The sequence below is a fragment of the Myotis daubentonii genome, chromosome 16, assembly GCF_963259705.1.
Source record: "Myotis daubentonii chromosome 16, mMyoDau2.1, whole genome shotgun sequence".
In the NCBI taxonomy this organism is placed as follows: domain Eukaryota; kingdom Metazoa; phylum Chordata; class Mammalia; order Chiroptera; family Vespertilionidae; genus Myotis; species Myotis daubentonii.
The window spans coordinates 51341355-51358126 of record NC_081855.1 but is presented as its reverse complement, the minus strand read 5'-3'; the positions used below and the strand labels follow the sequence as shown (position 1 = coordinate 51358126).

At 39.7% G+C, this 16772-nt stretch overlaps 1 protein-coding gene across 4 annotated transcripts in view; it reads right to left on the bottom strand.

Annotated features, from left to right (window-relative positions):
• The window catches only part of KCNJ2 (potassium inwardly rectifying channel subfamily J member 2), a 259346-nt gene that overhangs the window by 39407 nt on the left and 203167 nt on the right, over positions 1–16772 (bottom strand). The gene's annotated exons all lie outside the window — the stretch shown is intronic.

The following is a 16772-nucleotide window of genomic DNA, read 5'->3' as shown; positions in this document are numbered from 1 at the left end:
CAGTCAGGCCGGCAGTTTAGGGGGCGATCAGGCTGGCAGGCAAAGTGGTTAGAGGCAATCAGGCAGGTGAGTGGTTAGAAACCAGCAGTCCCAGGTTGTGAGAGGGATATTGGACATCCCTCCGAGGAGCCCCAGATTGGAAAGGGTGCAGGCTGGGCTGAGGGACACTCCCCCCCACCCCCCGCCCCCGCATGAATTTCATGTACTGGGCCTCTAGTTTATTAAGATTCTCTCACAAAGACACATGCCTTAAAGCCTCAAATGCGCTGACTTGCTTAGTGTTCATTTATACACAGTGATTTGTACACAAAAAATGATTTATTCTAAGAAAAAACAGTGCTTTCTTAAAAACAAATAAACAGAAAACTACATAAGTCAAGGGAAATGACTTGGAGATATCTGCACCCCCATGTTCATATATATACATATATATATTCCCCAAAAAATGTATACACACTTTAACAGCTGATAATTCAATTTTGAAAATGCAATGTATTTTAATAAACACTGCCTTTATAATTATTCAAAGTGTGTATATACATTTTTGGGCCCCCTATATGTGGCATATATATGTGATATGTGGAATATATATTTATATAGAGAAAATGAAATATTATTCAGTCTTAAGAAGGAAGGAGACTGCCACTTGAGACAGCATGGATGAAGCTGGAGGACATAATTCTCAGTGAGATAAGCCCAGCAGAGATAAGTAGACTAGGATCTAACATATGGCATGATGACTGTAATTAATAATACTGGACTGAGTACTAGAAATTCACTAAGAGAGTGAATTTCAGGTGCTCTCATTCCACACCCGCGCCCCCCCCCCCCCGCCCCGCCACACACACACAGGTAACTATGTGAGCTGATAGATATGCTAAGTCATTTCATTATGTGCATTATCAAAACACCATGCTCTACACCTTAAATAGATCCATTTTAATTTTAAAAACCAGCCTATAAAAACCTTCTTTAACTCAAGATAGTGTCAGCAGTTGTAACCAGTGTACCACCCGGATGGCATATTGATTAGGGGGAAGACGGTACATGTGTGGGGACAGGGAGGTAAATGGAAAAGACCTTCCCCTCAGGCTTTCTGTGAACTTAAACCTGCTCTCAAAACCAAAGTCCTTTAAAATCACACTCGTGGTGGATGCTGTACTTCTGGCCCTGTCACCACGCGGCGATCGCGCAGCCTGCCCACCGGGCACAGGCGTGGCCTGGTTTATTTCTAAAGGTCAGGCCTGATTTTGAACACCAAGGTCTGCCCTTTTCTTCTGTCCACCAAAGCGCTGGACTTCGTTTTTACTTAAATAAAATGAAAATAAACGTAGAGGACGAGCTGAAAGAGATCACCTCTAACTGGGGCTTGTTTCTTTGAAGAAAGAGAGACACTCTTTGTGGGGGTAAAGGCTGGAGAAAGTCTAGGACGTGACAGCTCACAGGGGGACTGGACACTTCAGATGTGGACAGAATCCTGGGAGAAAGAAACAGATGCACTAATGCAGAGGGAAGGGAAAGAGGGACCCTGCCCCTGGCCATTGTCCCAAATACCACCCCTTCCTCACCCACCTCATGTAGAAGAATGAGGGAAATGCAGACCTATGGGCACTTATTTAAGCTTCATGTTTTTTGTTTGTTTGTTTGTTTTGTTTTGTTTTTGTGTGTGTGTGTGTTTAAAACTCTCACCTGAGGATATTTTTTCCATGGATATTTAGAGAGAATGGAAGGGAGGGAGGGAAGAGGAAAGAAAAAAAGAGAGAAACATTGGTGTGAGAGGGACACATTGATTGGTTGCCTCCTGCACACACCCCAACTGGACCAGGGATCGAACCTGCAACCCAGTATGTGCCCTTGATCTGGAATCAAACCCACAACCCTTTAGACCATGGGCCGATGGTCTAACTAACCACTGAGAACCCCGGCCAGGGCTCATTTAAACTCCTTGAGGTAGAAATATATGGTGGGAATTTTATATAACAGTAATATTTTATGTTATTACTTATCTTTTCACTTACTGAAGAGGCAAAACATTCTGCTAAATACTCTTCCCCTATAATGTTACTAGTTAAATCCCAGTCCGGGAAGCAAGTAACATGGGAAGACTGCTTAAAGTGGGGAAAAAAATTCTAAACAAACACAAACCAAACTTTGATTTTTAGGACTTACCCAGATATTTCCATTTTAGTCCATTCCATTAAAACCCTGACGAATTCTAAAAGTGTCATTTTATGTGTTGGCCTGAGAGGAGCCCGGCTGTCGTTGTCTGTATTAGATGACAGTAAAAAGAGTCCCGAGGAAAAAAAAAAGTGTTTATTTTCATTTAGTGTTCAGAACTACTTCCAAAATCATATGAAGCTGCCCTCATTTTAGATTTTAAAAGATAGAATAGTATTTTATACATGTCAATTTGTGATCTGCTACTACGAGAACCTTATCAAAGCAAACACGTGCCGTGCCCTAGTTTTTATCTACGTGTCTCCTCCTTTCAACAATCATTGATTTTTCTAGCTCTAAAATTTCCCAACACGTCCATAAAACACACTCTCTGTGGCATGAGTCATGTTAGTCCTGTGATTCAGGAAGTTTATTACAGGACTAGCTAAAGACACTCAGTTTATAAGATGAGCTGATGTGCTACTTTGAGCCATTGGAGTTAGGAGAACATGGGCACAATACATTAGTTTATCATGTGTCAAGAGTAGTCTCAAATCACAGACGATCAATGTTGGAGGAGAATAATCATCCTGAGAACTATAAAGATAGACAAGGCAACGAATTCTCTTTTCGTCTGTTTGGACACTCATTTTTCTAAGCCCTCTGAATATTAGATGCTGACTGCTGAGAAGCGATTGAGGACAATGGGAACCCATAACTTTAGATTCAGAAGTGATTTTAGATTCTTTCACACCAAGCGTGCAACTGTTCTGTGCTTTTAAAAATATGGATGTGTGAAACTCAGCTACTAAAACCCATGCCTCCCGCCAGGATCCCCCCTATATTCCCATCAAGGAGAGGATTAATATGAACACATGTTATCTTAGTTACAAGTCTCCTGCTGGTTGATCTCATTATTTGATATCAATTCCTTTTCTTTACATAGTTTCAAGGATAGAAGTGAGTTTAAAATGTACCTACTTAAGGCCACAATGCTATTCAACTCATCACACCAGTCTGAGTGCTCTATTCATCTCTTATAAAAGAAACAGAACTATCCAGCGATCCAATAAAATAGAATATTCTTTAAAGTGCATTTGGCAGATTATGTCCCAGCATGTAACTCTATGGGAAATGAGAGCGCTGCTCAGTGGGGCTCAGAGTGGAAGCCTGTTGCATAAAACACAATGGGCACAAAGTCCTTTGACTCAGACCCTCTGGAATGAACCGTCTGGGGAGGAACCCTGCCCGGGTGTAGTTAGAGGATTCAGTTTCTTCAGTGTTTTCATGTTTAAGATCTCTTTCTTTTGATGGTGGTATTTTTCATATATAATATCTCAGTATTTTAAATCAGGTTAGCCCTACTGCCCACAGAGCTGTTCTGACTGGAATATCTCTGCCCCATCTATTCTGCATTTCTATGAAAGTCTAAATCTCTTCATCATGTTAATTTACCTGCCTCCCAAGGTCAGGTTGTCACCTGTGCTCTGAAAGAGAGATTCCCAGGTCTGCCAGGGAGGACTGGCGACATAATTCACGGGCCCCAGAACAAAATGCAAGCTTGGGGTGCCTTTTTACAAAGCTCAGAAAAAGTATCATTGATGGTACTAAACTATAAAGCTTTATCCTTGAAAATGTATGTTTTCTTATAAAACCTAGTAGGGGTAATAGTGATAGATAAGTAACAACATCAACTGATGAATTCCATAAAATTTATATTTGACGTCATCATTTTCTCTAACACACTACATGGTAATATTTTATTAGTGTGATACCTTGATTATAAGGTGAGTCCTGGCTCACTCTGCTGCAGATGTATTTACTAGCGTATCCAAATATATTCTTTTGCGGCTCCATTTTCAATGGGTCCGATTGAAAGTAGCATCACTTGCTCTAGAAAAATGCAAGTTTACAAATCTTTCTTGAAAAATGTGAATCTGGTGGAAGGCTCATTCCACTGAAACAACTGCTACTGGTGCTCTTAGGAGTATGTACAGGCTGAGCAAACCATCACTCTCCTGTCAGCTCAACTCTAATTGTAAAGTGAATTTATACCATGGCCATGTCATAGTTCCTCTGCTAACCTGTCACTTGGTGAGGTTTTACAATAAGCTGACAGAGCCTTCATGATTTGTACATGATTCAAAATTCTTATTTATGCTGTCACTGCATCTTCAATTAGCAGAGAATATTAATTTAAAAAATTTCTGTTCGTAATTGGCTCACCAACTTCTTCCAACAAAAACTTATGCGTTGATTGTGACAATCTTTAAATTTAATTCCTAGTATGGGCTAAACTAGAACCAACTCCCCACCCCACAGTTATATGTTGAAGTCCTAGCTCCCCGCACCCAGAATGTGATTGTATTTGGAAATGGGGCTTTCAAAGAGATGATGGAGGTAAAATGAGGTCCTGAGGATGGACTAATCCAATATGACTCGTGTCCATAGAAGAAGAGGAGATTAGGGTGCCGGCTCACACAGAGGAAAGATTATATTAAGACACGGGGAGAACCAGCCGTCTCCAAGCCCAGGAGAGAGGACCCACAAGAAAACACCCTGACGGCTCCTTAATCCTGGACTCTGGCTCCTGAACCACAGAGAAACACATTTCTCTCATTGAAGCCACTTGTCTGGCACTTGGCTTTGAGCCCCAGAAAACTAACATAACTTCTATTTCTAAATCCATGAATATTTGCTTTGCTTTGTTACAGTCATTTTCAAAACTGGACATTTTACACCAGTATTTGTCACTGTGGTGTTGTGTTGAGATATAGTTGACCTACAAGAGTGTGTTATTTTTAGGTGAAGAACATGATGGTTAAATGAAAAATCATCGTTGACATACAATATTGTATTAGTTCAGGTGTACAGCAAAGTGGTGACACATTTATGCACCCTATGAAGTGGTCACCACACTAAGTCTAATGACCATCTGTCACCATGCACAGTTACTGTGATATTATAGACTCTCTCCCCTACACTGGGCATTACATCCCATGACTATTTTATAACTGGAAGTTGGTACCTCTTAATCCCCTTCACCTTTTTTTTTTTTTAAAGTGACAGCCACCTGTTACCTATGGTCCAGAATCCTGATATCTTTCTTATAACAGTGCAACATCAAAAGAATGATTCACAGGTTTATCCTCTCTGACACTCAAACATATATGTTAATCTCCTCAATATACCACAAAACCTCATATTCTGCTGATAGGTATATTGGAATTACATTGAATCTATAGATCAATCCAGGTCAAATGAACATTATTAGAATAATGATCCTTCCCATCAATGATGTTTGCTTTTTCTTATTTAGGTCCATTCTATATCTGTTAATAAATCTTACAAATTTCTCTATAAAGTTTTTTTTTTCCTTGTAAAATCTGTGCCTGCACATCTGTTACTTTGCTAAGTTGTATCTTTTGTTATTTTCCTATCTGTTTATCTCTGGTGTATGGATGTAAATTGATTTCTCTATTTGCTTGTACATTCAATAAAATTGCTTAAGTCTCTTCTCATAATTTCCCTACACTTTATTTTCATTATAGACAATGGCAGCATCTATATATGTGGCAGATTTATTTCATTCTTCCCATATTTATACCATTTATATTATTTTATTTTCATTGGTGCCTTCGTTAGAAATCCAACTAAAATGTTAAATAAAAATGTACATTCTTGCTGAAACCGGTTTGGTTCAGTGGATAGAGCGTTGGCCTGCAGACTGAAAGGTCCCAGGTTTGATTCTGGTCAAGGGCATGTACCTTGGTTGCGGGCACATTCCCAGTAGGAGATGTGCAGGAGGCAGCTGATCAATGTTTCTAACTCTCTATCTCTCTCTCTCCCTCTCTGTAAAAAATCAATAAAATATATTTAAAAAAATATATACATTCTTGTTTTGTTACATATTAAAATGAAAATGTTTTAAATGTGTCATTAGTAAACTTTTTTGTGAAGGTCTTTATCATGCTTAAAACTCAACTTCTATTCCTAGCTTGAGATCGTGAGTTCAAAAATATTTTTCTAATGCAAATCAGCCATTTGTTAAGATAAACACCTATTGGTCTTAATGTAATAACTTTTTCATTTAATGCTACATTACATATGCTGATTTTTTAAATGTTGAATAGAAATATTTATGGACTTCTCGTTTTAATGTTTGCAGGATAGCTATTGCTTTTCCAATTGTCTTAGTGTTTCTAGGAGCTCAACACTTCAACCTCTTGGCTTTCCAAAATAGGCAACTCTTCTGCAAATTATGATAATTATATCACCACCCTTTCATCTTTTAACCTTTGATTAAAGGTTAAGTTCCAATAAACTGATAAGCACTTTAGGGACAGTGTTAAGTATAAATTTCTACCATCAGCATCTTTCTTGAGTTCTGTCACGAAGAGAGAATGACTATAACAGGAAACTTAAGGTCACACTTATTTCTCACCGGGCACTTCCTCAATGGACCCTGCGTATGTGAACACATTATTCCGGACCCTACTGTTATGAGGTGGACACTCTCCATTTTACCATGAGAAAATGGAGGCAGAGCTAAGAGTAGCAGAAACCAGAATCCAAGCCTGAGTCATGTGATTTCTTACTCGATTGCCTTCCTTATTCATCTATGTCACTTCTCTGGGGCCTAGCTCTGTGGTCCCTGCAATCTTAAAGGCACACAGTCTGGAAGTAGAACTGAGTAGCCAGGGTATCAAGAAGGGAGAACTTAACTATTGCGTCTTTACAGAGTTTATCCCTGTCTCCCAGAGGATGTCTTAGATCAGAAACTAAAACTGGAGGGAACCCCACTAGTAGGAGACCAACTAGTCCCACCCAGTGGCTTACAGATGAGGGAAGGTAAGGAATCCACAGGAACACCGCCTCTCCCAAAGTTGCCCAGATACCTCGTAGAAACAACTGGATTATTAAAAGTTGATGGAGTAAAAGCAGGTGGAATTATATAATGTCTTCCTATGGATGTCTCACTAAATGCTCTTTCCGTATTCACAGTGATAAATGACCAACAGGAATAGATGGCAGAGGTGCAATGACTTGAATTCATGTTCCTTGAGGGACTAACGACTCAACCTTGGGTTTTTAGACTGGGCAGCACAAACACTCTTACAAGATTTAAAAAATTACGGCATATTCTATTTATGTAGAAAGGATTGGTTGTTTTCGAAGTTTGTCAATGTTTCTCTTATTGTAGGCAACAGACACAAAACAAAAACCCAGAAAAACAAACACCAAACCTTAAACGCATCTGAAAGGGGCCTGGATTTATTTAGATTTTCAGACAGAACTGAGCCTGATGTTCTGATTTTCGATCGGGTTTCCAGTGTTGGTTGTTTTCCTTGCTTTCCTTTCCTTTCTTTCTCCTTCACTTTCTATCCATTTAAAAATGGTTGTTGTTGTTATTCCTTTTTGTTTTGGGTGAGGAGGGGGCGTTTTAGCAGTTCTGCTGGCAAGAACATGCTGTCCTTCCATAAACACATGGAAATTCTCATTTTCACTAACTTACTTTTTCTTTCCATGGAAGAGTCGTTGGAAACATAGCCTCTCGTTTGGAATGGCAGCAAGTGGTGAAAATCCATTTTCAGCCTTTGCCCATCGTGTCGGCAAGGCCAGTAGACTATCCCGGAATATTGGCATTGGCCATGTCCTCAAAGAGTAGTCCCTCTTCCTTAAAATACTTCTGCAGGCCTGGGTGAACCAATCTCAGGTTCCTATTAATCTTAGGAGACGGGAAGGGTTAACAATTGGACTCTGTTTTCTTTGAGAGTCTTTCCAGTTTGCCCCAGGTTGATCCTTACCCAACAAAACACTACAATGGCTTCCGGTCTTCCATAAACTATTTTCTCTCTTTACTCCAATTTGGATTCTCAGTGCAGCCAGAATCCTATTGCTAATCTCACTGGGAACATATGGAAAACAGTCCCATGACGCAGTGTTGAACCCCGCTGTGCGTAAGTTAGATCGAGGGCCGCCCATCGATTGGAATATTCTGACCTTTTCCCCTTTAAAAAGTATATGAGGGGAAAAATAGGCTTGGATGACATTCTATGTTTAAAATATACTGCATTAACAATTTAGACAACGTCTTCGGTCAAGAGAATGGAAAGTTGGCGCGGACCGCCAACACATATACTGCAGACCATGGCAAAATAGCCAAAGTCTATTTTACACATTGCCTACATATGGACATGCAGTGTGTGAGAGAGACAGTTTTATGAAATGCCCAACATTAGAGGAAGTGTGTGTGTTTTTTTAAGTGACAAGTAATAAGTCATTCCTTGCATATATTATGAAAAAGACCATTAGAAACTGGATACTGTTGTTCTGGCGTGTGTGAACGTCTGTTGAATCTGTGTAGAACTGCAGTAAATATTCAGTACATTTTTTAGTTAAAAAGCCATTTCCAAATGAACAAAGGAAACCGCAGAATTAAAAAAAAAAATTAACTGGAAAATCTGAATTGTGTAGGCCATTGATTCTGCCTTTGAAATGGAAAATCTTTTCTTTGGAATCGCATTGTTTAGACTTTTTAAATATATGCATGTAGTGTGTGTGAGGTTTAATAAGTAGCTCCATATTTTCAAAAGAAGTAGAGACTTATACTTGGCTGAGAAAAAAAATCTCTTCAACAAATGAAATTAGACAATGTCGTCTCTTAAATCAGGGAGTTAGAGATGCAAATGTCTGGTGGTATGTCTGTGTGTGTGTGTGTGTGTTTAACCTGTTGGAAACTTTGTTGGTGTGTCAAATCTTTAGCAACCTTCACTCTTTTAATTAAAGTCACTTGTTATGTCAGATATTTCCTGAATACGATAGCCTTTTTAAAATAATATTCAGTTGAAGAGGTGATGAAATATCTCTTTTCATAGACCAATGGTAGGCTCTTGGTGTTTAAGGATTACTTTTTTTTTTTAATATATTTTATTGATTTTTTACAGAGAGGAAGGGAGAGAGATAGAGAATTAGAAACATCGATGAGAGAGAAACATCGATCAGCTGCCTCCTGCACATCTCCCACTGGGGATGTGCCCACAACCAAGGTACATGCCCTTGACTGGAAACGAACCTGGGACCTTTCAGTCCGCAGGCCGACGCTCTATCCACTGAGCCAAACCGGTTTCGGCAGGATTACTTTTACTAGAGGGTGTGACAGAGGAAAACAAATAGTTCTAATAGCTTATTCATATATATTTATTTTCTCATTTTTCCAGTAAAATAATAATAGTGTTTCTCGCTAATAAGCTTCACATATAGACATGTAGCCATTATTCCTAACCTAAATAAGTAGTCTGTGCCACGCCCTTGATGAAGAACAAAATACAAAAGAAATGTGGAGGGAGGTGAAAAGAGGCACAATGGAAATTCCTCCCCTTTTCTATGCTTTGGAGGATGCATGGCAACAAAAAGAACATTGCAAGTGTCCCTACTTCTGTAAACATCACTAGCAAGGCAAGAACGTTATCCTAATAAATGGCACCATGTTTATGCTGAATTGGAATGGAGGTATAGATTGAGTTTTAGGATGTGTATTGTCCATAAATAGAAAGTATTTTAACTTCCTTACATAGTGACAATAAATTAGAAAAATCAAGTAGTAAATAACTCTATAGAATATTTTCTTTTTCACAAAAATCAGTTATTTTTTTTCATATAACATAGGTATTATCAACATCCCTAGGGTCTACCCCAGTTCCATTCCGTACTTCTCAAAAAGTGTAGATAGAGTCCATGTTAATCAAAGATAAACTGGATTTTTCTCAGAACCTTTCAGATTCTCAATGTGCCTAAGAATCTCCAACACCCCTCCCCCCCCCACACACACACAAAATGCATATCATGGCATGTTTTCCAATTTTTTGGATCCTGAGATCCTTTCTTTTTCCTTTTTTATTTCCATTGTCCTATTAAAATCGTCTGGGAGTGCTGTTGAGCAATGTAGGGTTTGGGATACACAGTAATATACCTTGTACGTAAAAATAGAAATTGTGGTTTTTTTTCCTTTTTTGTGTTAATGTTTTGGAAAAGTAGTGCCTGATGTGCTGAAAGCAAAGAATGAAGCCTCCAGGGCACGGTTCCCAGTCCTTCTTTGCAGTGGTTTTCTGAGAATTCGTAAGGGTCCCTGGGAGATGCCTCCAGCCTACCAGACCTCTCTCTAGAGCCAAGAGCAGCCATTCTTTGTAGATGATGATGACAACAACCATGATCACTCTGCTTCTGTATTAGTTTCCCAGTGATCCCAGCAAATTACCATAAATATGGTGGCTTAAAACAACAGAAATATATTCACGCATAGTCTCAGAGTCTAGAAGTCTGAAATCAAGCTGTTTGAAGGCCCGTGCCCCCTCTGAAGGCTTCAGGGGAGAATTCTTTCTTGCCTCCTGCTCACTTCTGTTAGCTCCTGGCATTCCTTGGCATTTGTTGGCTTGTAGTGCACCACTGTGTTCTTTTCCTCCATCTTCAAGTGGCCTTCTTTTCTCTGTATCTCCTCTTCTTCTACCAAGAGCACCAGTCCCTGGATTGAGGGCCCACACTAATCTAGTATGAAATCTTCTTAACTTAATCGCATCTCAGAGATCCTATTTTCAAATAGGGTCATGCTCTAAAGTTACTCGCAGACATGGATTTTGGAGGGGAGGCACTATTTAACCCTCTCTAACTTCCCCAGAAAGATTTTTATCAGGAGGAAAGGTGCAGCTATGAAAAATAAAGTTTGAAAGTTTTAGGTGTAGAAAAAGGAACAGCGGTAGCTTACATTATCATGCAGCAAAATGCAAACAAGGAGGATTCATTGAACTGCATGAAAAAGTGGAAGGGACGTGGTGGAATAAATTTGTTGAATATTATGTTTTGCATGAAAGTGCACAGAGAAATGTAAATATATACTAAGATTCAACAGTGTGCTCCAATATGATTTTCCACTGATAACTTCAAATGGCAAACTGACATTGATTTTGCATTTTTCATAGTGCTTAAAAGTTGGAGATTGTCTATAGATACTATTCCATCAGTACAGAAAAAATGCACTTTTTGTTTTTGTATGGTTGGGTTATGGAAGATATACGTATTATTTTTGCCCCTTGAACATCTCAAATATCACAACAACTTTGCCATAACAGTTCATACACATCTACAGAACTCTCTTAATTTTATAGCAGCACTGTGATCTTTATTTTAGATAGTTGTTATTGAGCCTATGTTATTAGTATTGTATAGAAGCAATGTGTATATATGGTTAAAAATTAAAGGGGGTCAAATATATGGTGAGGAGAGATGATTTGACTTTGGGTGGTGGACACACAATGCAATATACAGATCATGTATCATAGAAATCTACACTTGAAACCTATATAATCTCATTAACCAATTTCACCCCAATGTATTTAATAATAAAAAATAATAGAAACGTAAATAAAAGGGAGAGCTTGTATAAGATGAAGAAAATATCCTTCTCTCCACCTTCTTCCCAACCATTGCTCCAGCTTCTCATCCCTCTGTCCAGAAAGCAACCATCATTTAAGATAATTTTTCTCTTTAAAATCCCTTGGTGATCTTTCTATGACGTTAGGTGATAAAACTTTATTCTGTGAAATTTTCATTTTAACATTTGGATAATTTAATAATCTCTTCTAAATGGCAATATAATTTAAAGTCTACCCCACGCCACTAAAGAAAAGCTAATTCCAAACAAAATGAGCTGTACATCGGCATTTCAAATGAGACGGAATCCTTTCTGAAAGATATATTTTTAATGTAGAGAGAAACAAGTCAACCCTATCTTTAGCCACCCAAGCAGTTAAAAGTGAGGCTACCCTTTGAATCATACATTAAATGTTGTTTATAAACTGTAGATGGGCTGGTGTGGGGGTGGGGGACTGTTTGAATGAGAGAGAGCAGAACCAAGCTTTTTAAAAAGCTTGATATAAGTGCCATTCTCAGATTCTGTTTGCCTTTCAGAACCCAGATGATAATTACCCCAAGGCAGAATATAAGTGCTATCAATCTCAATTTCAAGTTTAAACTTTCAGGCAAACATGGCAAATCATAAAGGTAATTGCTTGTCATGCCTTAAGCCTTATCTGGTTGAAATAAGAGGGGAGAGGGTGACTTTAATTTTGTTTTATATACACCAGGAAGAAAATAGAAATATTTCATCTCAAATGATGCTGACATTTTCACTGTGTATAAAGGGAGGGTCTTCAAATGCATGACTGGAGTCCTTTTCAGTAAATCAAAGGTTTGCAGATGTTAAAATGGCTGTGAGATTAGGAAATCTCTAGATCCCTGGGGTTTTCATTCTATTGTGATGACAGGAGCAAAGCTTCCCACTGTGCTAAGAGAATTTAGGCCACTACTTCCTCCAGATTTCTAGATCTTTCTATTTTCACTCCAACCTCAGTGGAAGCTTTTCAGTCATTCCAACTTTTTTATTGGATCTGCCTGGTGGAAAAGTTTCACATCCTGAGAATGTCTAGTCTGCGGGGAGCTAGAGGGCAGAGAAAGAAATCAGAACAGGGTGCTACCAATATCCTGGGTGAAAGGAGAGTCTTCCATTTAAAAATAACAGCAGCAGCAATAATTTGATAAGGCAGAACACACCGCTTTAAATAAATAAATAAAAACAATATTTAAATAACATTTGTTCATTGCATTAATTTTCTTCCCCAATAATATATTTGTTGTTATATAGCTATGTTCTTTGTCTTCATTTAATTTCTTCCGTAGTTTCTTTCTGTAATTTAACCTAATTATTAAGAATTGCATGTCAGAAGAGAAATCCAGGTCTTGGGAATAGGTGGCTGAGAGGCTACTGGACACCAGTTCAATGGAAGGCTGGGCATTGTCTAGAACAGTGGTCGCCAACCTTTTGGACCTCACGGACCACCACTGGTCAGCGGATCACCGGTTGGTGACCGCTGGTCTAGAAGCCCCGTAGAGATTATCTGATTCTAGAGGGGTGTGCATCTTTAATTGATCTGCCATTAATTAGGTTATTTGACTGTTAAATAGTAAAAAACTGGGAGCAACGCAAATGTTTCCTGTTCTTACAATGTGAATGATGTTTGTTTCCTAGAGTCTATATATTTTTGTCAGTCAAATTCTCATTTAAACCTCTCTAAACATCTTTTGGGTCTCCTCGTTAGTTAATGAGTTGAATAAAATCTCTGCTATGTGCTCACTGTATGGAAGTCATATTTTTGAAATCAGTTAGACTCTAGCAGCTGTGACTCATGGACGCTCCATATCGCCTGAAGGTTGGAAGTTATTTCCTATGCAGTCAGTTCCATATGAAGAGGAACTTCTCACTTACAGATGAGCATTGCTTATCTTTCAAAGACCCGGTAGTCTCACAGAAATGACATTTGGCAGCAACATCAATCTTAATCTCAAGTCTCTAGAGAAAATGCCGAAGGGGAGGGAAGCAGTCTCTTCTTCATATACACCTAAACTTTTCAGTGTCATCGCTTTTGTCTATCTCTGCCACAGAGGTAAGATCCCAGCCTCATGTACCACACCAGGGGCCCCTTCTGAGATACTCAACGTCGTAAAGGTACGGAAGTCACAGAGAAGAACCATTGTCCCGACCTTGGATCAACAGGCTGTGCTGCCCAGGACACCAAGTCCCATCACGCCATGTCCTCACGCCTAACGGTGCTGTCTGCCTCATCAACATGTATGGTATGTACAACCAAGGCCAAGTTCCTAAAGGTGACACCTTCCCTTTCCAGAAGGCCAGATGGGAATGTTCTGTTTGGTACAATTATTTGTCCGCCCTCTTTGTCCCCCCACCCCATTGGCCTGGAGGATGTTATAGCACACGTAGAAGCCCCTACTAAATTTACCCAGCGAGCCTTACACACCAGCCTGCCCTTACTGAACGCTGAGATCCCGCTCATGAGTGAAGCTGTCCTCACACAGTATTAGATTCATGTTGGCACTTAGTAAACTCAAGTTGCATAAAGGTTGTGATCACTTGTCCCATGGGTTGGTCAGGAGGCAAGGAGCCTCGCTGAACTTGAGAGGCAAGATTCCGAGGACCCTCCAAGGAATTGAATGAACCCACTCAGGCTTCAGAGCAGACAGGTGAGCTGCTGATCAGCTCTATTGCTATTTTGAGTTTCCACGTTGCAAGCAACAGTCAACCACTAAATTTTTAGAAAAGATGGAGGAAGAGGGACAGGAAATCAATGCAGCGTTAGAGAAAGTAGGACACGCAGGCGTTGAGCAAGGATGAAAACACTGAAGACTCAAGAGTACACTTGAACTCCACTACATGAGTGATGGGCAGGAGCAGCTGTGTCCAGAGCCTCACTGAGTGAGAAGAGACCACGTGACATTGTGGCTGTAGGGGCATTTGTTCCGCAGGAGGGCTGCACTTCTGAGAGTCTTTGGTTACTAGGAACCAATATATTTAAACGGCATAAAAATAACATGACAGCTCGGCCAGTGTGGCTCAGTGGTTGAACGTCGACCTATGAATCAGGAGGTCACAGTTTGATTCCTGCTAAGGGCATGTGCCCAGGTTGTGGGCTCAATCCCCAGTGGGGGGTGTGTAGGAGGTGGCCAATCAATGATTCTCTCTCATCATTGATGTTTCTCTCTCCCTCTCCCTTCTTCTCTAAAATCAACAGTATATTAAAACACACACACACAAAACAACACATGACAAACAGAAGTAAAGGCTATGGAACAATCTGACAGAAGTTTCACATTCTGGTTCCGGGGCCTCCCTTCCTTCTCTGAGTTTGGATAGTTTTTCTTTCAGCCAAAGGATGAAAAAGAATAGCAGGCGAGGTTCCAATTTACTCCACAAAATCTAGGACACCCCCGTTACTATTAATTGCGATATACTCTCTTTCTTTCTCAAGAGAAGTGTTGGATTAGGAACTGCACAGGCTCATTAACCAAAGACAGAATCCTGGCTACCATGTGGACCTCACAGGATATTTTTGGAAAAGAAGTCCTGGAATGGTGAATGGAAAAAGGACAACCTCAGAGCAAGGCCCACCATTGAAAAACAATCCGCAGGCACGTTTGCTTCTGAAATCCCATCGCAGGTCTGTAAACTTGGAAAAACAGATTTCCTTTTTTTTTTTTCCCCTTTCTTATTCCGTGTCAATCATTTGCAAGACATCAGAAATTAATGACTCTTTATTTTCAAATTTCTCTGAAATTATGAAGAGAGAGCTGAGTCAAATAACAACAGCCTTGCTATCTGGCAGTGGATAAAACTTGACTTGGAAAAACACAAGAACTTTAAAAAATGCCAACATTAAAACAATGCCTCGACGAGGACCGAGACACGATCACCCAAAGATAAACAGTTTCGTAGATTTGACGGCCGGACCATTCATCATTTTCTTGGGTTGTGCTTTCACAGTGATGATAAATACAAAACCACGTCAGTCTGCAACAAAATAGGATTTCTTAGAAATACGTTAAAAATAGAGTTGTCTAATGGTTTGGCACCTTATTTGGCACACACGATACCTCTTATTTCACGTTTCAATATATTTAGCACTGAGTCCCTATTGGTTCTATTGTTACTTAATTGAAGGAGACTTTTAGACATGTGTTCCATCCAGGCACTGTAAGGTCTGCTATGCATCCATGCAGATTTCAAAGGCTCTCATTGAATTTGGACAGAAATGTAAAGTTTCAACATCATCACCCTCACGGTTACATTTACTTTCTTTCTAAAGTGAAGAGTATGCCAACATCAAAAGAATATTCAGGAAATAACTCTGAGAAACATATAGTCACTGCTTTGGGTCCCCCCCCCCCCCCAGTGTCTTGTTTGAAATGCTGGCTGTAAAGGTGTTTATTTTGGTGATGCTATTAATCTGTTTGCTTCTCTCACATACTTTCATCAACAGAGTGGCTCAGATCCTGGGACCTCTCCATCCACTCTTAAAATAGATCCTTTATATTGCTTCCCAAGTGAGAAGCACTAGGAATAACATAATGGGGAAAGGGTGTTCTGTAAGGTCAGACGTCCTCAAAGCCCAGTTCTCTTGGAACCACTATGTAACCTCTCTGAACCATAGTTTGTTCATCTATGAAATTTAGCTGTTAAGACTGACCCTGTCTGTGATGCTTCAAGGGGTTAACATCGTGTAGGTAGGTCTTTCGGAAATATTAGCTACTGTTGAACAGCATAGCATCTCATTGGTTTTGTCACACGAAGGACCGATTAGGTAGAAACCGCAGCCCCCTATGTCTCTATCATGATTGTGCCTCCTCTGGGGCCTTCCACACAAAACAATACCTGAGGTCATCACTCTTTCCTTACAGATGTATGGATACACCCCTGTATACAGTGGCCCTTTCAAACGCTGGTAGAAGAAAGGTCAGTCTCCTTTTATTAAAATAATAAAAGGAATATAATCTAGAAACAATGTCTGATTTCTCCATTCTGTCATTCTCCAAGAAAGATGAAAAGTGTTACCAAACTGGTAGTACTGTTAACAAATCATGGGTGGTGGAGAAAACCCAACACCCTCCAGAAGATGGTGTCTAAAGAGTGGAATTACATTTTTTAAAAACTCATTTTATTTTTTTCTTTATTTATTCTTTTATCCCGTGCCCCGCCCGCTCCGGCCATCACC